A 25,065-nucleotide genomic window follows, 5' to 3' on the forward strand; every position below is an offset into this window, starting at 1 on the left:
TGAGGCTGAGTCTACGGCTAGGTCACGCCTCTGCATGACTCTTCCCGCTGCGTCACGGGGCCCCCTGGGGAACAGCTCCCCTACCCTGAAGGCCCCATAGAAGACCACCAGTGCCGCGGCCCGGAAGAGCATCACCTAGTGGGGGGAAGAGCACCCCCCCCCAAGACTTGCACGGCGCACTGCAACGCGTCTGGTGTAATGGGGCGGTGTTGATCCGGCTGGGCTGGCGACTCCCTGGCCAGCCCTCCAGCATGTGCCGGACTCTGAAATCGCCCGAGTGGTCAGGGAGACCCCTGGCCTTCTCATGAAAGGCCAGCGCTGCCAAGTGCCCGGCCATGGTGCTCACTGCAAGCCCGCCTGCGCGGAGGTGTACCAAGTACCGCATCAGATGCTCAGGCGGGGCCAGCCAGGCCTGACCGATCCCCGCCCGCGATCTGAAGTGTTGGAAGGCCTCAACCCTTCTGCTGTAAGCTACCTGTGTCCTAGGTGCTATTGAGGCTTCGATTGCCCTGAGTGCCTCTACACTCCAAGGCTCCATAACCCCACAGGTATCTTCTCGGGCCTTGGGCGCGTGTCAGGAGCCAGTTGCCAGAAACGCTGCATCTGAAAAAGAGACAGAGCGTCTGCGATATCATTCTGCACTCCCGGCACGTGCTGCGCCATGAACAGTATGTTATTCTGCAGGCACGCCAGCACCAAAGCCCGGACTAACCTCATGACCCTGGGCGACTTGGAGGTCTGTCGGTTGATGACCTGTACCGTTGCCATATTGTTGCACCAGAAGCGCGTGGCTGAGTTGCGAAACTGGTCCGCCCAGATGTGGACAGCCATCACTATTGGGAATAGTTCGAGGAAGGTGAGGTCCCTTGTAACCCCCCGCTCGGCCCAGCCAGCTGGCCATCACTCCGCGCACCACCTGCCCCTTAAGTAAAGCCCGAAGCCGAGGCCGCCAGCTGCGTCGGACTGTACTTGGAAGTCGGCCTCCAGGAGTTGTGACACCCGCCAGAAGGAAACCCCATTGAAGGAGTCCAGGAAGCCCAACCATAGCCTCATGTCCTCCTTCATGGCTGCAGTCACCCTAATTTTAAAGTGTGGCAGCCTGCAGCCCGCTGCAGCATCGCAGAGACACCGCAAGAATGGGCAGCCGGGGGCCACCACCCGGCAGGCAAAATTAAGATGCCCGATCAGCGATTGCAGCTGTCGTAGGGTGATCTTTTTGACCCGTGAGCAGGCCCTTAAGAGAGCTCTGGGCGCCTCCAGCTTGTCTAAGGGCAGCCACGACAGCTGCCCCTGTGTGTCCAATTCTATGCCCAGAAACGTGATCCTGGTGGCCGGCCCCTCGGTCTTGTTCTTGGCCAAGGGTACCCCAAGCCACGAAGGTGCTCAGTGGCGTGGAGCATTGGTCCGAGCCTGCCTGGCCTCTGAAAAGATAGTCGTCAAGGAAATGAGCTGAGGAGCTAAGCCCCGCTCTCCGGTGCAGTGCCCACTCCAGCATCCTGCTGAAGGCTTCAAAGGCTGCGCACGACACCAAACAGCCCATGGGGAGGGCCCTGTCGATGTAAAACTTCCCCTTGAAGGTGAACCCCAACAGATCAAAGTCGTCGGGATGGACCGGCAGTAACCGGAAGGCCAATTCAATGTCGCACTTGGCTAGCAATGCCCCAGGCCCGCAGGCCTGGACTATTGCAGTCGCTTCATCGAAGGAACTATATCAGACCGAGCAAAGCTCAGCCGATATACCGTCATTGACCGAGCTGCCCCTGGGGTAAGACAGGTGGTGAATCAGCCTATACTCTCCTGGAGCTTTCTTAGGTACTACACCTAGTGGGGATATTCTCAGTGTTTGCAGGGGGGGGGCTCATCAAACGGGCCTAGGACCCGGCCTAAAGCCACCTCCTTGTTAATCTTCCTGAGCACTACCTGTTCCATCCCATTTACTGATCACAGGTTGTTGGCCAAACTAAATTCTCACGGGAGCTGGCTCGGGATCCTAAAGCCTTCCGAGAATCCAGCTTCCAAGTACCGCGTACGCTCCCTGTCCGGGTAGTCGCGCAGCAGCCCCCTAAGGACCTAGATCTTAATTGGAGTGGGGCCCCTTTCCAGAGCCGCCACCCTGGGTCGGTGAGGGGCCTTTCCCCCCACCCACTCGGTGGCCCCCCCACCCCTTCTGAAGCCCTTTGTGCGAGGGCAGCTAATGCCAGGGTGCCTGCCCCCACAGAAGCCGCAGTCATGCCTGAATTTGCAGGGAGACCTCATGCATTTCCCGCTCCTGTTATATTCCCAACACACCAGGGGACTTTGAACCCCCTGGGTGCTGGCGGAGGGAGCCACTGATGCTGCCGGGGTCTTGGAAATCAGGTGGCCACTTTCGGTGCGTTCGCCGGTAAGGGGCCTGGAAGGGGGTCATGATTCTGAGCCACAGCTCAGAATGTTGCTTCTCCCACGAGATTCCTGGGTAGTTGGATGCGCGCTCCCTAAACGCTTGGTTGTAGGCCTCCCAGGAGTTGCCTGCGAAATCCATGAATGCCCTATGGATGGTATCGAAGTACTTAATGAGGGTGGGGCCTCTTTCCAGGTACTTCTCCGTGACCACCCCCATGTATATGGTGAACCCCGACACCCAGTTATTCTAATTCCACTCTATGAGCTTTCTCCTGGTCCTTTCCTTATCCCTCTCTAGCTCACCATCCTTCCCCACAGGCTCAGACTCCTTGAACAGCAGCTGGAAAACATCTATATACTCCCCGTTCCAGATGCCCTCCTTCACATGTGGCAGCAGATGGTCGCCCAAGGAGACTGGTCCACCGTCCAAGGTGCTCCTGCTGCTGGCAGGCTGCACTGGCGCCGGTGCTGCGCGAGTCCCCGACTGACCCTCCCCTTGCCAGACCTGATTGCATGTTGCGTGTGGGGAAGCCCAGGTCATCGGGCCCGGGAACCAGCCTAAGGGGCCGCCGGGGGGGTTCCATGGCAAATCCCATGGCCAGACCCCTTGTGGAGACTCATAACCTTGTCCAGCCTGGTCCTCTGATGCCGTTCCTGCTGTAGATCCTGACGCTGCTGCACCAGCTCCGCTGGCTCCCTCCTCCTCCCTGGTGCTACCAGAGGCGAGAACGGATGCCGTGGCCGCTTCGAGCGCTGCTAGACGGTCAGTGAAACCTTGCATCAATTTAGTCCGCTTCGCGGCCCTGGTCATCCTTTGCGGGTTGGCGGGGGCAGGAGTATTCCCTTCCCTGGGAGCTGCCACCCCCGACGGGCCCCCTCCATCACCCTGCAGTGCTCCCCCCCCCCGTGATTGCCTCCAGACGCGCTATAAGGGCCCTAATGGTGCCCAATTCCGCATCGCAATGATCCTCTGATAAGGAGTCCGGCTGGGCTGGGCGTGCTTTGGCCGCCGTGGTGGGCCTTTTACTCTTCCCCGGCGGAGCCTTCTTAGGGGCCATGATGTGCACACTCACGCGCGGGATGCTGCTGGGGGAGTGATGAGGTCAAACCGAGGCCCCCACGTGAAATAAGGGGTCAGGCGTGCCCCCAAGAACTACGGGGATGGTGAGGGCGCGTGACCGAGGCCCCTACTCGAAATAAGGGGACGAGGCGAAGATGAAGGGTCCAGCCCTCGCGCAGCCCACCGCTGTCAAGTGGAGTCTCCCGTGAGGGCCTTATGTTGCCACCCCAGGCCTTATCCCAGCCTGTACCCAACCGCCCGCACCATGTCCCCCAAACCTGGGCCGGGCAGGGCCCAGCCAGCAGCTCTTGCCGTCCTCCGCACTGTTGGTGTGTGGTCTGCCGATGTCGACGTGTGGGCGGGTCTGAGGCCTGACTCTCTGCCAGGCCCCGCCACCCAATGGGGTGCTGCTGCTGAAGCTCCCCGGTAGCATGCAGGGCAGTCGAAGATGGCGCCCTGCGCCCGCCTGCACTCCCCCGCTGTCCGGGAGGGAAGCAGGTTCAAGGCCACCGCCTCCCCAGGGCAGGCAGCAGGGAAGGCCCGAGGGGGACCCAGAGAATAGCCGCCCGGCGCCTAAAGCCGGGCCGCCGCGGCGTCCCATCGGCGGCGCTGGTCGGGCCACACGGCACTGCAAAATGGCACCCGGCGTTAGCCCCGCCGGCTACCTCGACCCACACGCTCGAAAGCGCTGGGCCAGCCATGGGCCGACTCTCCGCCCTTGCCCCCAGTCGCCGGCTCGCTCGCAAAGGGCCAGGCCACGTGCTCGCGGCCTGGTGGAGAACAAGCTCCACCTCCTCTGCCTGCTGGAGGAAGAATGAGCTGGCGCAGGCACGCTAGCGGCCTCAGGACTTCCGGCCCCATCCCCGGAAGTGGACGGGGGCCAATCCCGATCCTCTCCCAGCCCCGCGTGCTCCTTGCAGAGGGGGCTGGGACAAGCGAGCCACGCCACGGAGGAGCAGCGAGCGGCTTCATCCATACTCATGGTCACATGTATGCGCTGGGCAGAAGAAGTTGGGAAGATGGCATATCGAAGGACTTCACCAGGCCAGATGTCTCTGGACATTAGTTAGAGCACTAAGTGGAACTGTGCAGAACATTTGAGGCTGAGCACCAGATGCAAGACAAGTGGCCACATTGTGAGTCTACAGGTGACTTTAAACTAAGCCAAATGCCTCCCCCCACCAACTTCACTATCCTGTTCACGGGCTGCAAAGAGAACTCCTTTCCAGACATTCAGGAGGGGCGGGGGGGGGGGTGCGCACTGGGAACAGGAGTGAACTCTCCACTCATCTTACTCCACTTCTGCTCAGCACTTTCTTTTCCCCTTCAGCCTTGCCAGAGTGAAGCCCTTCAGTCTGAGTTGGCTTCAGGATAGAGCCAAATAGTCGATCAGACTTAATTACATCATTATGTCACAAAGTTATGTCTGCATGGGAAGGATACTTCTTGCTTTGACTCTGGCATAACTGAAGGCAAAAAAAAAAAAAAAAGTTATGCCAAGCAGCAGCAGCAGCAGGAGGGTGCATTAAAACAGTTGTTTTACTATTGTTTAATAAAGGATTCAGCCTTGTACTCTTGTCCAAGACACTGAAGGCAACAATTGTGCCATCAGTGTTAGGGCACTTCCCCTTGCCAGTCCTGCTCTTGAAACCTGAAGATTTAGAGAGAGAGAGAGTGGAGGAGAGAGAGCGGAGGAGAGAGAAAGAGAGAGCGGAGGAGAGACAGAGAGAGAGAGAGAGAACAGTAATGAGAAAGAGAACAGAGGCCAAATTTGCTTGATTGGACAAAGCTATATCTGATGTGATGGCCCTGATGTTGCAGTTGAAGCAGAACTGAGGGAAGAGGCCACGGATCAGGTCCAGAGAAACATGTGCCCCTCACTCCTTGGTGGCATGGTTTGCAACAGCACTCTTCAAGCTGAGCTCCAGGATTTCCAGGTAATGCTCTGCACAGCTGCAGTTCCCATGAATGTAACTGAACAGTCTGGGGGCCACACCCACACCCCATAAGCAATAAGGACATATGTGTGTGTCATGCGCAACACACACCCTCTCCTTCTGCCCCCAGCATGCCAGGGCACCTTTCCCTAATTGGTGGGGGGGGCAGTTCTCACAGCACATGTATATCTTTATCACATCTAGGCAGCAGGAAAATGAAGTATTGTCCAAACCGGCCCAGGGATTGATACAGCAACCCTGTCCTATAGATCAGGAGGAAGAGGTGTGAGGATGAGTGTCTCTGCCAAGGTCACATGACTGAGGTGGGTTTTGAACTATGGACATCCTGGCTCACACCACAGTCTCTTAGTTCCTCTTCTTTGCCATATACAAATCAAAGTTAAACTAATACTGTGTGTCCTCCAGTCCTGCAGAAATCCAGTTGTTGCATTTACCTTTCAAAGGAAAAGCAGAAGCACAGATATGTTCAGCAGGACACTTTCCAGACTATGAAATTTGCAATGGGTAAAGCATTGAAAAGTGTGACAGAATAGTGCAATGGTTTAAAACCGAGAGTAAAGCGTTACTAAATGCTTCATTGTAGGCTGGTGGCCACTCATATTTTCCATCCATTGCAACGTGTTTTCAAGGCAGGACTGTCCATATTCTCCTTGAAACACGTTTATCTGCCCCCTCCTCCTGCTCCAATGGAGTTGTGAGGGGGTTGACGTGAATTTTTTTTTAACTTCTCAGCTGCCTTGCGCAATTCTGCCAGCAGGGGGAAGCACAGTCCCAAAACAAAAATCTAACTTTGTCTTGTATCATTTCAGTTTTGCGCAAGCAATAAACGGGGAATTTTTTATTTTTTATTTATTAAAGTGGGATGCGTGAGGAGATCCTTTGGAGTGACAAAAACCAGGGAACTGCTTATTGGCAGGGGGAGCAAAAGGGAATCCTGTGGTAAGCCAGGAAGGGGGAAAGATAGGAACTGGCACACCTCCAGATAAAATAAATAAATAAATAAATAAATAAATAAATAAATAAATAAATAAATAAAATAAATAAGAGGGAGGAGGTGGAGGGGAGGGGAGTGTTCCTCCAGTGAGAGCTGTGGGGTTGCACAGAAGTAAATGAATCATGATTCAGTTGAATGGGTTTCCTTCTAAGTAAGTGACTGTTATCTCTCCCTGCCCTTTGCCTTGTAGTAAGCAAGTGGGATTGCACAGAAGTAAATGATTTAGTTCAATGGGCTTCCTCTTCAGTAAAAGTGCACAAGAAAGGGTTGAATTCAGAAATCTGCTCAGCTGCACTAGTATGAGTCTCTTGCCAAAGCAGCAAATTAAAAGGGGAATGCACAAAAGAACCCTGGTGGAAAAATAATCATAATAAAACCCCTCCAATCTCCTCCCTTCCCCCCTCCCCATCTCCCCTCTCCTTCTGTGTTGACAAGCTCAAGTTATATTGGAAGCAAGCGGAGGAGGGGGGAGATGTGGGGTTTAGGATCTGTGGGGAGAAAAGGAGGGAAAAGCTGAGATTTCTCCCTTCCTGTTTCTCTCCCCACAGCAAGGGGGCAGAGGAAGTAAGCACAGGCAGGAGAAGACTGTCCATACTGCAACACATTGCAATGCATAAATTCTGTTGCAAACCTCCCTACCATGGAAAAATACAGCTACTTATCTGCAATGCTATTACCACATTTTAGGGCCATAATGCATCTTTAAAATTCAAAACAAGGCATCGGAAATATGAATGGCACCCTGCTGACAGTGCAGCAAGCATGATGTCAAAACACTGGCAATATGGTACTTATGGGACACATGGTAGTGTGTAATCTGGAAAACGCCCAAGGTGTTTTTCACACAGGGCTTTTAGCTCGCATCCCATATCAGCCAGATTCACCCCAAAGTCCCTGAGAGCTCTCGGGGAGCACTTCACACACAGTTCAGGTCCATCATTGTGCATTAGAGTCTAGACCAATTTATATCCAGGGTAAAAAAAATAATCCACTTTTGGCGTCACTTTTAGGGGGCAACTTTGAACTCACAGTAAAGCCCCACAGTAAACTCACAGTAAAGCCTGCTGTGTGAAAAATGCCCAGCTGAATTTGTGAAAAACCTCCCATGTTTACAATGAATTTCCTTACAGTTGTAGTTCTTAAACTGTTTTTCTACTGTCTATTCTGCACTTGACAAATGACATTTAGCCAAGCAATGGGAAAACAGCACCACCAGCTGACCAAAGCAGGCCTTGGATTCCTTTTTGTTCACAGATCTGCATTTTTGTTAATTCCTGTGCATAATCCTTTAAACCAGAGGGACCCCTAGCGATCTGTTAAATTCATAGACTCCAAAACCAAACCAAACCAAACCAAACCAAACCAAACCAAACCAAACCAAACCACTAATGTAGTAATTTCACAGAAACCCCGTGCAACAAAGAGATTTTGTTTGGTCCAAGCAGTTGGTCCAAGTTCTTAGGAACATAGGAAGCTGCCTTATGCAGAGCCAACATCAGACCATAGGTCCATCTAGCTCAGTATTGTCTACACAGACTGGCACTGGCTTCTCCAAGGTTGCAGGCAGGGATCTCTCTGAGTCTGGTCTTGGGGATGCCAGGGAGGGAACTGGGAACCTTCTGCTCTTCCCAGAGCAGCTCCATCCCCTAAGGGGAATATCTTACAGTGCTCACATTCAAATCTCCCATTCAAATGCAAACAGGGTTGACCCTGCTTAGTAAAGGGGACAATTAATGCTTGCTACCAAAAGACCAGCTCTCTCTTCTCTTGGCTCTTGTCTGCATTGTAAAAGCCAACCAACCAACTAACCAACCACCAAAACACGGAGAGTGTAACAAGATTCTAATAATTCTCCACACTCACCCCAAATAAGGTCCTCTCTCAGTATGTATACTTTCTTCTGTAATAAAACACTATCAAGTTCCAGACCCCACAGCAAGCGAACAGATGCCACTTCACCCAGGACCTGGCCAACTGCAGCACAGTGAACATCTAAACATGCAGCTGGTATACATTTGAATGTGTCTGAGTAGCCAATTGTGTGGAATCCATTCCATTATTCTACACAGCAACAATCACTGGGAAGTTAGTGGTGGGAACCACTGGCCGCTGCTGAGGGATGGAGAGGGAGTCTGCCCTCTTTGGAAGGTGGTGGTGGAGGAAGGGGGCACCACCAGTGGTCCCTCTAATTCTTTTCATCTGTACGTGGAATGAGTTTTGTACTGGGCGGCAGTATCAAGGCAGTGTGTGCGCACGTGCATTCAGAATGGGGCCTTCCTGGGAGGGATCTAAAATTAACTGTGGACATCAAAAAACTTCTGTGTGCGTGCACATGCGCACGCCTTAGAGGGAACACTGGGCGCCACACAAGCACATGGATTCTGACTGGCTAACCCGCAGTGTAAGTCTGGTTTGTGGCATCAGCAGGGGCTGCTAGTCAGTCAGCAACTCCACGTTTGCACAGGCTGAGATGTTCACCCACCCTCGGGGACCTCTTGTTCTTGGTGGAATGAACAGGGACGACTGTTCTCTTGCTGATAAATATAAGACAACCATCACTTGAAAGGTGTCTCTTTGTCCAATTAGCATACTATTAATAAGACAAAAGGAGACAGATGTCTCCTGGCCCATAGCCTCTGAGGGGCCCTCAAGGCCTATCCTTGACCTCTCTCCAGTCCCGTAGCCAGAAGTGTGAGCTGCAGTCCTCCCAAGCAGGTTGTCTGCGACTCCCGATTTCCCTTTTGTCAGTCAGAGCGGAGGAGAGTGGCAGCAGCTGCTGCAGCAGCAGAGAGGCTCCTTGAGCTCCTCCCCCACTCAACAATTGAGTGCAGTTATGATGGATCTGGGACTAGGAGCTAGCAAGCTGTTCAAGTGGAAAGGAAAGTCAAACAAACAACTCTTATCTGTCTGTGATTTGTTCTTTTTCTGCTTCCCACAGTTATGGAGTGAGTGTGTGTGTGTGTGTGTGTGTGTGTGTGTGTGTGTGTGTGAGAGAGAGAGAGAGAGAGAGAGAGAGAGAGAGAGAGAATAATTTTAAATGATTGGGGTCTTCCCTCTAAATCCTGATGACCCATGTAAAGTGATCTTCTTCCAACTTGCAATGAGTCATTTCCTCTCTGTGGAAAGGAAAGAGGGGGTGGCAACATGGGGGTTATTGTTTCTTTCTTTGATGGTGCCATGGTTGTTGAAAATATATTCAATTGTTTTTCAACCAAACAAGTTCTCAAAAAGAGGCTCCTTGCTCCCATAATGGCTCACGATAATTGATGGTTGGGGAAGAGTGGAGCTAGCCTAGCATCCTTCCTGATTGTTTGCTAATTTTGAACTGGTTTCCCTGGATATGCCTTCACCTGCCTTTTCCAAATGAAAACTATTCTGTTGTTGTTTTTTAATCTACAGCCCTGACAAAAATTGTTAAGCTTGAGACAGAAGCTTCCTTTGGAACCCACAGAAGGGGAGGATTGCTGGTCTTGTGGTAGCAAGCATGAATTGCCCACAAAGCTGATTGTGTTATATTATTTGGTTCTGCTGTTGTTTATACCTTGTAACTGTAGTCTGCTGTCCTCTGTTAATCTGCTATACTATATTACATGTGTCCTTAGCATTCTTCTGCAGCAGAGACATGGGGCCAGGAGATGGAGAGGAAGGCAGCGAGGGGACCATGTTTAAAATCTCATCTCTGGGTCCACTCCAACGCCCCTGGTGCAGCTATAATTGATTGGATGGGTTCAAAGAGCGCCATCCCTCCCTATTTTCTTATCTCCCTCACTCTGAGGGGCCACTAGGCCTCCTCTCCCCTAGCTATACCCCTGAAGGAGTTCCATAATTATGGATCAGGAAGGGAGAGAATACCTTCTACCAAGAATACCTGCCTTTGTGCCCTTGCTGTCTGAACTTCCCTCTTAGCTGATCTCAGCAACAGGGCACCCTCAGTGGATCATAATCGGACACAAGGGAGGAAGCACATCTTGAAGGTATGTTGGGCTCAAGCCATTTAAGACATAGAGGCTATAACCTGCTGGCACCTTGAACTGTGACCTGAAAAGGAACAGGGAGCCAGTGCAGACATCTGACCAGTGGCCCACATATTGCACAAGGAAACATGGGCAGCTTGACCACCACCCATGCCCTTGCATGTGCATACGCCCTACTGAAGGGGCTGTGCTGCAGGGCAGCCGTGCTCTATCCTGACGGCTCTGTGCATGCAGTTGTGTGACATAATGCCCATTATTTCCAAGCTCAAGCTACCCATGTTGCCTTGAACAGTATGCACACTACTGATATGACTGTCCTGCCACCCTGTCCAAGAACTCTGGCAGATGGTAATTTATTTCACTCAGATTTCAATGGGAGATTTTATGGGGCAAGTACATGATATTTAAGCACACCTCATAATTGCTTAGCACCATCTTCTGACAACCCATGAAAAACTCCTGTCTTTTTCAAATTGGGAGGGGGAGGAGTTGTATTGAAAAGAAACCAGTTTTTCACAGCTTGCCAGCAGATGGTGCTAAACAATTACATGATGAGGCGGGTCTCACGATCAGTGAGACCCGCTTTGTCTGGGTTTGCGGGGAGAGCGGGCTAAGCCAGCTCTCCCCGCAGACGATCGGGAAGCCCTGCTGGGCAGATTGGCCGCCCACACGACTGGGGAGAAGTTATGCCTTCTCCCGATGATGTTGCCCCATCAAGGATAACAGTCTCCAAGAGACACTATCTGGAATCCGCCCATGAGGTAGGAGCAGTACCACTGCAAAGCATTGCCTCCCACCCCCCCAATCCCAGAGCCCCATTTCTCTGCTCGTGTGCAGCACCAGCTGCTTTTAGCCAGCGCTGCAACACTGACAGGCACCTGCCCATCACAGGAGGTATCCCCACATTGCACTGGACACTTGCCCCTGCACCTCTGCGCCACTGGGGGGAACAGCAAGCCATCTGGGCACATGAGATCGCACACCCTGACCCTTCCAGACCTGGTAGCCAAATCGTCTGCAGAGAAGGCGAGCTTCTGCTGCCTTCCCCACTGCCCACCCTGCAGCCCTCTCACATGATCATGAGAAAGGGCTCATTGTTTGAAAAGGCATGGTCACATAGACCACAACTGTGGAGAGTCCAAAACGTAGAGATTCAATATTTTTAAGGAGGCAGCCCTGGCCTGAGAGGATGTTTCTCAGGTGCTTCACACTAGCCTTCTTTTTTTAGTACCAAACAGTGGGTTGATCGCAAATTCAGAAGTGCAAGTGGGTCTCCATGACAGCCCACATAGCCACACCCCCATGACCACACACCTTATTGACATAGATGTAAGAATTTGGCTCCATTTCCTCCAGACTGCCCCCGCAATGAACATTATTATTGATTAATAAATAAAAATTATTATTATTATTATTATTATTATTATTATTATTATTATTATTATTATTATTGTCATATCCCCTCAAAACCTCTCTCAAAATGTTGTGCTAGTTTTGTGCCATTTTGTGCCACAAATCCCAAACTTTGTGCTGCCTCATTTATTTGGTTTCAATAATTTTGGGGGTCCAGCATTTTCCTCCTCAATCTGGTTTTTTTTTTTTAAAAATTATTTTTACACACACTAATCAATGCTTGTTTCTGTTCTACACTCATAATCAGACTCAGAGATGAAAAATATATAAAGCCTCTACACACAATCATCTAAACCTGGGTTAGAGGCAGATAAGCCAAGGTTGCAAGCTTTTGTGAACCAGGGCAAATCCCCCAAGCCCTGGTAGTCTAAATGTGGGTAACCTTGCTACCAACCCACAATCTTAACCCAGGTTAGTGCAGAGTAGTGGCCCTACTATCTCAAGCTGCTGACTGTGTGTCCACTTTCCCCTGTTTTTGCAGGTCCCAGCTGCCAGCCGCCCCGTTTGCCAGAGAGCAGCTTAGAGAGGCTGTGATTTGTGAATGTGCTGCTTTGCACTCTCTGATAGCTTGCTCAAAATGGCTTGAATGGGGCTTTCCCTGCCTCCTTCCCCCCTTCTAGCCTGTCAGAAGGCAGCTGTGATGTAATGAGGTTGTCCATACTGCTGGCAGTGCATTGCATTGTGGGAGGTCTCCTGAAACCTGGAGGACTTTCCCTCATCCCAGCTCTCGGCAGCTGTGATCAGCTGGGTGGTGAGTTAGGATTGCCACACAGAGGCTCTGGTCATCTGTGGGCATTCAGGATGTGCATGAACCAAGGCTCCAAGGCTCATGCACAGGTCTGGAGCCCCCAGGTGGTGGTGGGGAGCAGGGAGCGGGATCTTTAAAAAGGAGAATGAGTCCTGACCTGCTCTCTGCTGCCCCGTGCAGCATCCTGTTGTGGCTGCGCTCATCCCAAGAACCCGCATGCGGTACCAGCATGCACATGGAGTTTGTGCATGCACAGATGCCATTTGCATGTTGCCGCAGTGCCTGGGTTATTAGGACAAGCACCACCACAGCAGAAAGCTGCATGGGGCCTCAGAGAGCTCTCCTCTTTTTAAAAGATCCTGCTCACTGCTCCCTCCCACCCCAGCGGTGCCAAACCTGGGTTCCGTTCATGCACATCCCTAGTGGGCATCAGGGGTAGAGTCCTTCCGTATCCAAGACCACCCCCAGATGACCATGTGCAAGGCCCCATAGACTGCAAACACAAAACACACACACACACACACAGAGAGAGAAATATTGTTTTAAAACTACATTTGATTGTACAAGATTTCAGAATTTCAGCCCCCCAAATATTTCTGTTTGAAGCCCTAGGCCTTAGAGACGAAGAGCAGCAGCCACCAGCCCTTTCTCCTTGCTTCCAATCTAACCTCTGCCACATTTGTATATAACAAATATATCAAGCCAGCACCAGCAGCTGCATTTAAAGCAAGCACTTTAAACTCTACATGCAGCCTCAAGAGCAGCAGGTACAACTCTTGGGCTGTCGGGAGGGGCTGAGGAAAGCAGAATCCCGTCTGCAAGCTCAGAGGGGGAAATGTACATGAATGGCGTCCCCCCCCCCGCCCCCCCAGCACTACCTGCCTGTGGCTTGACTAATGCAATTCACTTATTCACAAAGAGCCTCCCAGACCCCTGGTGTCCCCTTCTGTGTTCCAAGTGCTGGTTTATTGGGAAGTTCAGAGCTTCTAGAGCAGCTGCAGGACCAAGTTTTCAGGTGCAAACTCACTTGCTTTGACTCGGAAGATGTGGCCTAGTGAACTCCCAGGGCTGTCCCATCCACTAGGCAAACTAGGTGGTTGCCCAGGGCACCAAGTGGGGAGGGCCACTGATGGCCTGGTTCATGTGCCGTCCTGTAAACTGAAATTATAATCCATTGGGGCATGGACACTTGCCTGCCACCCCAGTGCTGAAGGCCACAGCAACAAGGAGAGCATTCAGCAGGGGTGAAGGGCACCACCACCGACCCCGTTCGCCTCCGCGGGCAGGCATCTGCCGTTGTCCAAGTGAACAGGCAAGTGGGTGGGTGAGCGGGTGGGTGAGAGTGTGAATGAGCAAGCAGGCACTCCCCCATCTCTGTTTTCCGCCTACTTACTCTCCTTGCTGGCTGCCTCTGCCATTCCTGCTGTGGAGCCAAGCCAGCCTGCCATGGTGCATTAGAATGATATAGCTGCATTGCACGGCAACATCATTATAAGGCACTGTGGCAGGGCAGGCCAGCTGCCCGGTAGCAGCAGGAGTGGCAGGCAGAGGCAGATGGGAGGCGTGTGCCTGCACAGGCTAAGTGGGCAGGGGCATCCAAGTCAGGCTTCGCCCGGGACACCAGAAATCCTGGGCCAGCCCTGAGAACTCCTGTGACTGCTTGCTTTATGAGTTGGAGGGAATTGGAGAAAGCCCCTGCTTCGGAGATCATTTCCTTTTTATTTACAGATGCGCAGCCATGCATAAAGAAGTTGATTAAAAGCAAAACAAAATCATGACTCTCTCTAACCCCCACCCCCATCAGTTTCCTTCCTCATTCCATGGTAGAGCAGTTGGGGGTTGTATAGCTTGTGGCAGTGTGTGGGAGTTTTAACGTCTGCAAGCCCCGTGGGTGATGCTGCTGACAGCAGCTAATTTTTATTTGTGACCATTTCTCTCTCCTGTCCCTTGGAGCACTAGCCTTGTTCTTAAGGGGACAGGCTTCCACTTCACTTCCCCTTGCAAAAGCGATCTTCCCTGCACTCCCTTCTCTGTGACAAGAGGTCAGGATCTCACCATACAGCCGTAGAGCCCCATCTCCTCGCATAAAACAAAACTGCGCTCTGTCAAATGTAAAGATCAGGCAAAGTGTGCCATCGAGTCAGTGTCGAATCCTGGAGCCCACAGAGCCCTGTGGTTGTCTTTGGTAGAATACAGGAGGAGTTTCTTCCATGCAGTGTGAGAGGATCCCTTTCAGCATCTTCCTATATCGCTGCTGCCAGACATAGGTGTTTCCCATAGTCTGAGAAACATTCCAACGGGGATTTGAACTGGCAACCTCTGGCTTGCTAGTCAAGTGATTTCCCCGCTGTGCCATTAGGTGGCTTTCTGTCAAACAGAAGTGCTCAAATAGACTTTCATTGCACTCAAGGCCTCCCCTCCATGGCAAATACGCATATAACACGGCAAATATTACCTATAACATCAGTTAGAGGACAGGTGACCCAACGCTTCTTCATGGTCTCTGTGCTGGCACACCTAGCTTACTCGGAAGGAGGGCGCAATGTCATCAGCTGGACAAAGACTATAGAACTACTCTGCCAAATCCTGCAGAAGCAAAAGAGTGAACATCAAAAATACAGTGAGGCTGTTCTCACAAGCAGCCAAGCCTGGGTTTGGCTACTTATGAGAACCTCCAGATCCCTGCGGTGCTTTGGCACTAAACCCAGCACCCAAATCGAGCTGTTAGCCCAAGCTAAGGGTGCAAATGCGCTCTTAACCTGGTTCCTGGGATCATGTATCACAGTGCGAGCTTGCAGCGCTGACAGAGACGGGCACCTAGAGTGTCCGGCCCCTGGGGAACCTCCCAGTGCACTGCGCTCAGTGTGTGGTGCACTGTGGGATAGAGACCACAATGGAGACCACATGGGTGCCTGATATAGATTAGGAATTGTGATGCCTCTGTCAAATGCTGGAGGTGCAGCCATGGCCTGTATGGAATGAGTTTCAGGGATAGGCCAACAAGCCAGTTGGCACAGCCATTTGTTAGTGGTGGAAATCCAGCACGAAAGGCATGCGGAGAAGCCCTTGCAAGGGCTGGAGCAAATGAAAATGGGTGAGACTTGTCGAAACAAGGCAGTCTGATAAAACATAAACAGAAAGGCTCTGGACATAAGAGAGGGAGAATATGAGAAAAAAGAAAACCATAATTAAAGAGAAGGAAGAGAGCAAACCTAACTGGACAAACCAAGCACAGGTTCTTCATGGTGACAGATAGAGAAGGGAGGAAGTGCAGGCCATGCCCATTTAGGAACACATGCTCACTGCAGAAGGACAAGGCTAGTGTCTCAGGATTCTACAGGATGAGCTCTAGAAAGCTACAAACAAGGCTCTGCACAGACACAGATCCCACAAATGTGCCTGTAGAGAGACCATGATGAAGAGCCAAGCATTTTTACTAAGATAGGGACAGCTATCAAAATAATTTAACAAACGGACAAGCTTGAAGCTCAATCACCCAACGCCATCCAAACCATAGGAAGAAAGGATCCAAACTGCAATCATGCACACACATCCAAAGAGAATTTTTAACATGGGGGCTGAGAGCAAGGAATCCAAAAGGAAAAGACAGCAACCGTCATGTATGTTTGGCTTCTTTGGTTTCTTTTCTCTTTCTACTTTCCACTTTCATCTTGATTTATGCACAGAAGACAGCAAGTGCCCTATGTATGCAAGACTGCACTTGCACACATGCGAATGCACACACCACTCCAAACTAGAAGCCACAGTATTAATCCCAAGGGGCAACATATAACATACATCAAGGAGGGACCATCAGTTGCATATGCCCCAAACTGTGAATCCGGAAAGCATTTTCAAACAGACAAATGGAATGTTCTCTAAGAGCTGTTGGAAGGAATGAATCAGTTCCTAACTGAGATGGGGGCAGCCAAGTTTGCCCATCATTAGTCTGTGTGGGAGTGCTACAGTTCAGCAGTCCTTGTAGAGCCGGGGAGCACTCAGATCATGGACCCAAAATGATCTTGTATGTAAATAAATGCACAGGAAACCAGAAGCACTTCAGACGCAACAGTCTCTAGATTTTCAGTAAATGCTGCTGAACAACACAGTAACTAGAATTATTTTATTGTAATGAAATACAATGCTGCTAATTTTGCTTGATGATTCCCTTCATTGAATTTTCAAATCCAAGTTCTATACAGAAATAAAAGGATTTCCTTGCAGACCAAGAGGTCAAACTAGGAACCTTATTTTGTCCTGCATTGTTCTTTGCCCCTTCCCATTATTGCAGAAATGATGCAAAATAATCAAGTGTAGTAAGGGTACACAGTATATACTTAAGGATGTAAGTATATACAGGCTACAGAATTTAGCCATTTATGGCTCAGTTCTTGCATATTTGCAAACCCAGATCTCCAGTTTCTGTCACCAGCTTCAATACACAAAACACGGGGCGGGGAGCACCAGTCACTCACCGTGAAGGCTTCTTCTGGCTGCTGGTGTTGAGGACATCTCGCGTGGGTTATCCTCCCCACACGCTCCAGAGGGAATCACATTAGCACAGTCACTTAATGGGAGCCTTTAAGAGGCGGGAGAGGATAGTCCCTCCAAGTTCTGTTTGGTCAAGCCAAGTTTCTAGAAAGGAAAGTATATAAAGGAAAATGAAATAAAACAATGCAGTAGAAAGGGATGAAAAAACCAAGTGGCAGAGAAGTAAGTTTGAGCCCTGGATGCTCAAAGGGTAGGTTGAGATGTCCTCAACACCAGCAGCCAGAAGAAGCCTTCATGGTGTTCCATGAAGTGCTCCTTTCTCAGCTGCTGGTGAGGATATCTCACATTGGATATGTCACAGCTAAGATACCCAGGGTGGGAGTGTCAAGGGATACTGGGGCAGAAGAAACTGTTGTAGGACACATCTGCTGAACGTGGCCTGAGCTGATTTGAAGAGGTCCAGTTTGTAGTGTTTGGTGAATGTGGATGGAGAGGACCACGTAGCGGCTCTGCATATCTCTTCCAGTGGGGCATTCGTGGAGAAGGCCACAGAGCTAGCTGCTGATCACGTTGAATGCGCCGTAATCTTGAGTGGAGGCAGAAGATACTGTACTTCCTATGCCAAGGTGATGCATGCTTGATCCATATGACCAGAGTCGTGGATGATACTTGCTGACCTATTGATGCTGAAAGGAAGACCAATAGAGCCTCCGTCATCCATGTGTGTGGATGGCTCAACTTGTTGGCCATGAGATCATTCATCTTTTTCCTTCGAGTCAGGATCAATCCTGTGTCTACAGGAACACCCCTTGGGACTGTGGGGCTCTTGGGGTCTAACTAGGTCCACTAGCCTTTCTGGGTGTGGATCTGGTCAGGGTTAGTTGGGACAGAAGGCCGTGGACTCACTGGGCCTCGCGGATGAGGGGTTGCCGGGCAAGGTCTGCCTCTGTTGCCAGTATACTCTGATGTGGGAGGGAGTGGTGCTTTCGGACCTCCGTTGGCCCCGTCTCTGCTGGGTCACTCTGCTGGGTTGGAGGGAGTGCTGGTGTTTCTGCTGGGCCCAGAGCTGGAGAAGCGGGCACAGCCTGTTCCTTCCGTGGCTCCAACGGCGGTAGGCTCAGCTCCTCAGGGATCATATTAGGTGGTAGATGCTCTCTCCCCATGCTTCTGGCCCATTTGGGCTGCATGCAGGAGGGCCGGCAGTCCTTGGGGATTTTAGCAGGGCCTCGAAGTCAGGCGTGGCCTCCTCCTTGAGCACCATGATGTCAGGGCTCTCCTTCCCTCTAAGTGGGGCATATTGGGTGATAGTGCATGTAACCAACACTGGAGGGGCTCCCAAAGGCCCTTCTACAGGGTTAAGAGCCCCTCTGCCCCTCCCTCCAGTGTGGACTGTGCAGGTTGCGGTGGGCCTCTGGCAGCAGTGTGCACCATCATGCTATGGGAATGGTGCTTACTGGAATATTGCAGAGCGCCATGTTTCCTGCCCTTCAGCATGAGACCGTGAGGAATGCCCATCTTTCATTGCTCCATGGGGAAGAGAAGGGCAGGAAGAAAAGGGAAGGAGAAAAGGAGAAATAAGGGTCCCCCCCCAAAAAAAGTAAAGGATAAATGGGAATCAGAAAAGGCTGTAAAGAAGAGGAAAGCTTGTTTCCAATAAGCAGAAATATAGGCAAAAATTTTGAAAAAGGCAAAGACGAGGAAGGGACTGCTAGAAACAATGGCGAGGATGACCTTCTCTGGAGCTGTAGCAGGAAAAATTGCAATGGGAGGGGCTATCCTCTCCTGCCTCTTAAAGGCTTCCATTAATTGATTGCCCTGCCCTCTGGAGCATGTGGGGAGGATAACCCACATGAGACGTCCTCACTCAGCATCTGAGAATGGGGAGTAGCCTTGAAGTAGTGAGCATGTAGTTCAGTAGCGGAACATCTGGTATGCATGCAGAAGGTCCCAGATTCAGTCCATGGCATTTCCAGGTAGGGTTGGGAAAGACTCCTTCTGCCTGAAACCTTAGAGAGCCAGGCTTTTGCCCTGTAGTTTACTTATTTGTTTTTTGTTAGTTACTTGAGTTTTTAATTTAGAATGTGATTTTTAATGTTGCCTTGTTTGCATGTTTTTGTGCACCACCCGGAGTCTTTGGAGTGAGCAGTATATTAAATGTTTCAAGTAAGTAAGTAAGTAAGTAAATAAATAACTGGCTTCTGGGGGCCCCAGAGCGGGTTGAGCATGATGGGTGCTACCCACCACTCAACCCACAGAGCAATTGGGAAATCAGGTGGTTTTTAATGTTTTCTTTTTAATTGTCTCAGGGTCATTTAAGTCCATTGCCCTACTGAGCCAGATAAAATTACATTTGGTGAGAGCTAGTCTCTCAGTTGGTTTTCTGGGAGGACTAGTCTTCTCATCGGTCAGCCTTTTCCTTCCCACTGTCAGCAAGGTGCCATTCACATTTCCAATGTCTTCTTTGTGGTTTTATTGCTGTGTTACAGTCCTATAACATTGCATGTGTGCCACACAAAAATAGCTGTATTTTCCTATTGTGGAGTTTTCTTTGAGCAAGCTAATAATGACTGCTGCCCCTGCTGGTTGCTTTGTGCAACAAACAGCTTCAATCCTTTATTTACCTTTTCAATGCCATCTACCCAAGCCGAAGCATTTTACTGCTGTTGTAGCACATAATCTGGGAAGTGCCATGAAGAAAAGAAAAAAGTCTTCTTGTCTGAGGGAAATATGTAACCAAGGAAAAAACTGGGGTCCACGGAATGGAAGAGGGGGGGAAATGCAAGACCTGTGAACAACAACAACAAAAACCCCATCAAAAATAATGAATAATGAATGGATAAATAACCAGCTCTTAACAGATGTGAAAATGATCAAACACATCTGTATAACAAGTAACAAATTACATATAAAAATACAATGACAAAATACCAAGTGGAATTGCAAAATACAATGAAAGCATGAGAAACAAAATACAATGAAAGCATGAGAAACCAGAATATACAGGTGTCCAAACACAGTCTGAGATGTCTTCAAAATGAGAAATTGAAGAGTACCTATAGTACAGGTGATGTCCTCAGATCCAAAGGGAGGAGACAAGTATACTCAGTAGAATGTTGTAAATGCGTGTAGTTCAAATCATAAATCCTTCATACGAAGAAAGCAAGCAACCTGCTTTGTAATAATAATTAATGATGAGAGACAGGACACACCAGGCAAAAATCACGACAGCCACCCCGGGATAAGAAGCTGTTTCGCCTTCATCAGGGGCTGGTTCCCATTAGCACAGGACAACAGTAGAAAAACACTTCTGATACGTTCAGTTTTCTCCAAGCATGTTAAAGCCCAACCCAGAGGCCAAGACATTATTATTATTATTATTATTATTATTATTATTATTATTATTATTATATTTATATTTATATCCCGCTCTACTTCCAAGGAGCCCAGAGCGGTGTACTACATACTTGAGTTTCTCTTTCACAACAACCCTGTGAAGTAGGTTAGGCTGAGAGAGAAGTGACTGGCCCAGAGTCACCCAGCTAGTTTCATGGCTGAATGGGGATTTGAATTCGGGTCTCCCTGGTCCTAGTCCAGCACTCTAACCACTACACCACACTGGCTCCATGGGTGACAGAGCATTCCTTCCTCCCCAAAGTTTTGCCCAGCAGCCAGGCTAGGTTTTGCCATTTGGCAGCAAGCCGGCTGTCTTACCAATGGATTATTGACTTGTGCTGTAACCAATCAATGGTAGCCAGCCTTCATTCCAAAAGACGGTGTCCCACCCCTCTCTGTTTCTTTTTCCATTCCAGGTCTGAGTACTTCAGAGCAGAAGAAAGAAAGAGCGGAGGTCAAGAACCATTGAGTAGAGGGCCTTCCTCCACCCAGCCCAGGATATTCCCCAAAACTTGCTGGCTTGCCATGATGCTCTTATCTAGGTGAGCTTCTGTGGGCTGGATCACCAGCCCTCCTCACACGATGAAATCTAAGATTTCTTCCTCCAGCGAAATGAAGCCAACTCTGCCATTGAATCTAATAGCAGTGGTCTTGCACGTGGCCGTGTCCAGAGTCAACCAGCTGGACCCAGGTAAATTCTTATTGAGCTTGTTTTCTCCTGTGCCACAAACTCCTGCTGCCTCCACTCCTGGGGTCCTTGTCTCATTTGAGAACACTTCAGAATCTTTTCTGTGTAACAATGCCACAGTTTTGCTTTGTCATAATATGTTCTATGAAGAAGGAAGAATTCAGTGTCAACTGAAAATCTCCCAGTTGGCCCGAACTGGAACCAGAAGCGAAGCCCTGTAGTGGTAACCAGTTCAGAAGATGTCGTTCCATAATTCCATAATTAGTTTCATTCAGAAAGAAAGACTTTCATTATGCTTTCTTCTCAAGTCAAGTCCCATGGTTGTCTTTTTCTAGAGTTACATGGCAAGCTAAAGAGTTTGGATATTATTCTATAGGAAATGTAACTAAACTGGTTCAAGGTGTTTGAACTGGTTACCAAACCACTTTGGAAAGTGAATATTTGACCCCACACTGAACGGGAGAGTTCCAAAAGAATGACCAAGTTAGAAATGGTGTGACTCCCTGCACAGGTGGTTTCTTACTTTTCTGAGGTTTATTTTTATTTATTGTTGTATTTATATACCGCCTTTCGTTAAAAGACAACCCCAAGGCGGTTGTAAACCCCAAGATTTAATGTATAAGCTCTTCTTCCAGGTTAATTGTGAGCGTCCTTTCCCACTTCCATATGTCCTGGTGGTTTCTTGGCCCAACTGGAATGAAATATAATACCACGATAAACATGAGTGCTTTTTCAATGTTGCATTCTCAAGACTCATATACTCATGACTGATCTTTTCTCCCCACCCCCCGCCCATAGAACGAGAACATTGAGGTGCTCCAGAGGATGATCAGGGCTTTGCTGGAGGAGGCCCCCTCTGTCTGGAACTTAATCAGCATCTTGAAGGTAAGTGCAATGAAAGCCCTATTCAGACAGTCGGTAGTACATGTGTGCAGGTGTCTGAATATTGGTAGGTGATTTTGTGTGCATGACTGTAGTTGCATTTGTTTTTAAAGTGAACCTGGGCACGGGCCCCTCACAGGCCTGGTCCAGCTAGGAAGTGTCATGCAGTGCCTGAAAACAGGACTGCCTTTTGGTTCCATGGTTTCCATTCACCCCTGAGCTCGTTCATGGTACTTCTCTGCAACTTTGCCAGCTCTAACATAATCTGGCTGAGCTGGGCTGATCAGAACTGCACCCCATATGTCAAAGGTCTCTGCCCCAAAGCGTTGGGGCAGCTGTCTCGACCCAATTCCTCAGCCAGAAGGAGGACGGTGCACCACCTGGAAGCCTATTGGGCTACCTGTATTGCTGCCCCTCCTTCTGTTCTGCACTCCTTCCCTGCCCCATTGCCCCCCTCTCCTGCCAATGTCTGCTTAAGGGTCGCTTTCTCACTTTCTCCCTGCTCTCTTCTAGGCTGCAAAGAGTCTGCCGTTGCTGCAGGCGGCTGTTTAAGACCTCCCCCGTCAGTGACTCTGCCAAGGGCAAGCCCCCCAGAGGGAGGTTCTTTAAACGGAAACACCGCGTTGAGCCTACTCCAGCACCACCTCCAACTCCCACAGTGGGCTCCCCGGCAGTATCAAGAGTCACCATCGATGAGCAGGTGCCTCAGGTTGGGACTGGGGCTGACTCTTTGGGGAAGGTGAGAGAGCTAGTGCTTGGGAACCTGGCAGACTTGTGGGTCTGAATGAAAAGGCCTTTGGTGAGAAGTCGCTTCCCTTTGGGAGATGCTAATCTCTCATTATTCATATATGCTGGCTGACTTGGGCTGTAACCTAGAACTGGTAGCCCACCTTAATTCCAAGAAAGGAATCCCCGTTTTTCAATTCCAAATGGGAATCAAAGTCCTTAAACCCACCCACCCCCAACTCTTCTTCCCTTCCAGATCTGACTACTGGAGTGGAGAAAATGGAAAGAGCTGAGGTAGGGATCCATTCAGAAAAGGGCCTTCCTCCCTAGAGCCCAGGACATTTCTCTGAGAGGCATTTGCCCCATACGGGATCTGGAAGCACCCACTCTCTGCTCTGATCCCTTTCCCACTTCTGCATTCTCCCTGAGAGGCAGAGGCAGAATATTCCATGGAGGGGGTGGGGTCCCCAGAAAGGACCTGAGAGCAGCCCACCAATTAAGGGTGCCTGCTAAATTTCCAGGAAGGCACGGAGAGTCCTTCATCTCTAACAGCTCAATGCTTCTAATATTCAGGTCATCCTCTGCTGGGCTGAATTCTTGACGTCCGTTATTGATGGTATTAAGGATGCCAAGTCCTGTGAAAGTGAGATGCTGTCGTATGAAAAAGACAAGGCTGTGGACACCGTACTGGAGAGTGAGATGTGGCAGAGAATGGAAGAGGATGACCAAGCGCAGGCTCAGTCAAAACCTGACTGCCAAAAGTGTGTGTTTGAGGCTGGTGCTATCCCAATGAAGTCCATGGGTACTGACCAACTCTCTTCTGCTCTTTGATCTCTGCCAGGAAATTATGGAGGACTGTCTGTGGTAGGCCTCCCGAGTGGGCATGTCTCAAACTCCCAACCCCTCTCACAGGGGTAAAAATGGTTCTTGCAGGCAAAGAAGTTGCAGCAAAACTGTGAGGTCTGGAAGCCATGATTGCCTTCCGCTTTGGAAACCCCAAGGCAAAAAGTGACCCATTAGATCCTCCTCCATTTGTTCAGTATGTATAAGTCCCTCCTTACCTAAATCAGTTAACATCAGAATATTACGTCTTTTCTCTACTCTTCTCTTCTCTTCTCTTCTCTTCTCTTCTCTTCTCTTCAGATGGCCTTGTCTTCGAGGACTTCCATGAAAAGGAGGAGTTTGTCTGATCGCCCATTTGCTTCCTTTTCTTTTTAATGCTCCTAAAGCTAGGAGAATAGCTGCCTGGAAGTATTATATGTTTTTAAGAATACATACCATACCATATCATATCATATGACATGATTGATTTTAACAATGACTTTGAAATGGTTCTGTATTGTATTTTGTATTTCCTTCACCCCTCCCCCCTTTTTTGATCTGTTATGATTTAATTTTTTGTTTGTTTTATCTTAATGAATACAGTTTCTTGTTCTTATTTGCATTCTTATTCTTACTATTAGTGAAACTGCTATATATCTTGAATTTCTGCCCAGACATTTACGAAGCGACATAACAGCTGGGGGAAGCACCGTGCCTTGTAGAGGTGCACCAGGCAGAAATTCATCTGGGGCATCTCTAGGAAGTTGATTGGGGAAGCTGCAATTCTGGAATGTCTGCCTAGACACATCCCTCCCCAGCCCAATGTCCAGCTGAGAGATCAAGGCAAAGTGTGGCTGCATGGAGCCTCTTTTCGAAAGCCACCATACGCTCCCAGACTGTACAAAGTCTTGACAGCTTCTATGGTGCGGAATTTAACATGGTCACCTTCGCTTGGAATTTCCGTGCTTTTTAGAGTAGAACTGGAAATGGAAAGCATCTCAACTCTCCTCTGAAAGAAGAGGTTTTGGGATGACTGGAGAACATTGAAGCCCTATTGGGTTGCTGTATCTAAACCTTTTCTGATCAGATCAGCTTAAAGTTAAAAGACGAGGCCACCTGAAAAGATGGCACTACTTCCAAATGACAGTCAGGAGAGCGCTGAGGACTAATGCAGAGAACGAAGAAGGACCTAGTTTGGGGCCTTCTTATGTGGACCAGCTCAGTCTTTCTCCTATTCCAGTTGGACTACTACAAACATGATTCATCTCCCCAAAGGGAAGAACTTTCACAGCTCTTCCTTTTGAATGAAACTCTTACCTTCAGCATCATTTATCTCAACTAGAAATTAAAATGTCTTACTCCCTGAAGCATATCACACCATCTATAGATGGCAGAAGTAAGATTAAAGCAGCAATCCTAAACAGAGCTGCTTGGAAGTAAATCCCTTTGAAATCAATAGGGCTTACGTTGAGTAAGCATACTTCAGTTCAGGGCTGTAAGATCCAAAACATTCCAATTCACAGACTAGCCCAGT

At 49.6% G+C, this 25,065-nt stretch overlaps 1 long non-coding RNA gene across 1 annotated transcript in view; it reads left to right on the forward strand.

Annotated features, from left to right (window-relative positions):
- LOC128342230 (uncharacterized) overlaps positions 1 to 24,147 on the forward strand; it is a 32,482-nt gene extending 8,335 nt beyond the window's left edge. The window contains exons 3-7 of the long non-coding RNA XR_008314848.1: positions 20,830 to 21,104; positions 21,900 to 21,986; positions 22,497 to 22,722; positions 22,966 to 23,003; positions 23,283 to 24,147. This is a non-coding gene — a long non-coding RNA (uncharacterized LOC128342230). The remainder of the gene's footprint in view (positions 1 to 20,829; positions 21,105 to 21,899; positions 21,987 to 22,496; positions 22,723 to 22,965; positions 23,004 to 23,282) is intronic.
- Positions 24,148 to 25,065: the final 918 nt, after the last annotated feature.

This window comes from Hemicordylus capensis, chromosome 2 (assembly GCF_027244095.1).
Source record: "Hemicordylus capensis ecotype Gifberg chromosome 2, rHemCap1.1.pri, whole genome shotgun sequence".
NCBI classification, from domain to species: domain Eukaryota; kingdom Metazoa; phylum Chordata; class Lepidosauria; order Squamata; family Cordylidae; genus Hemicordylus; species Hemicordylus capensis.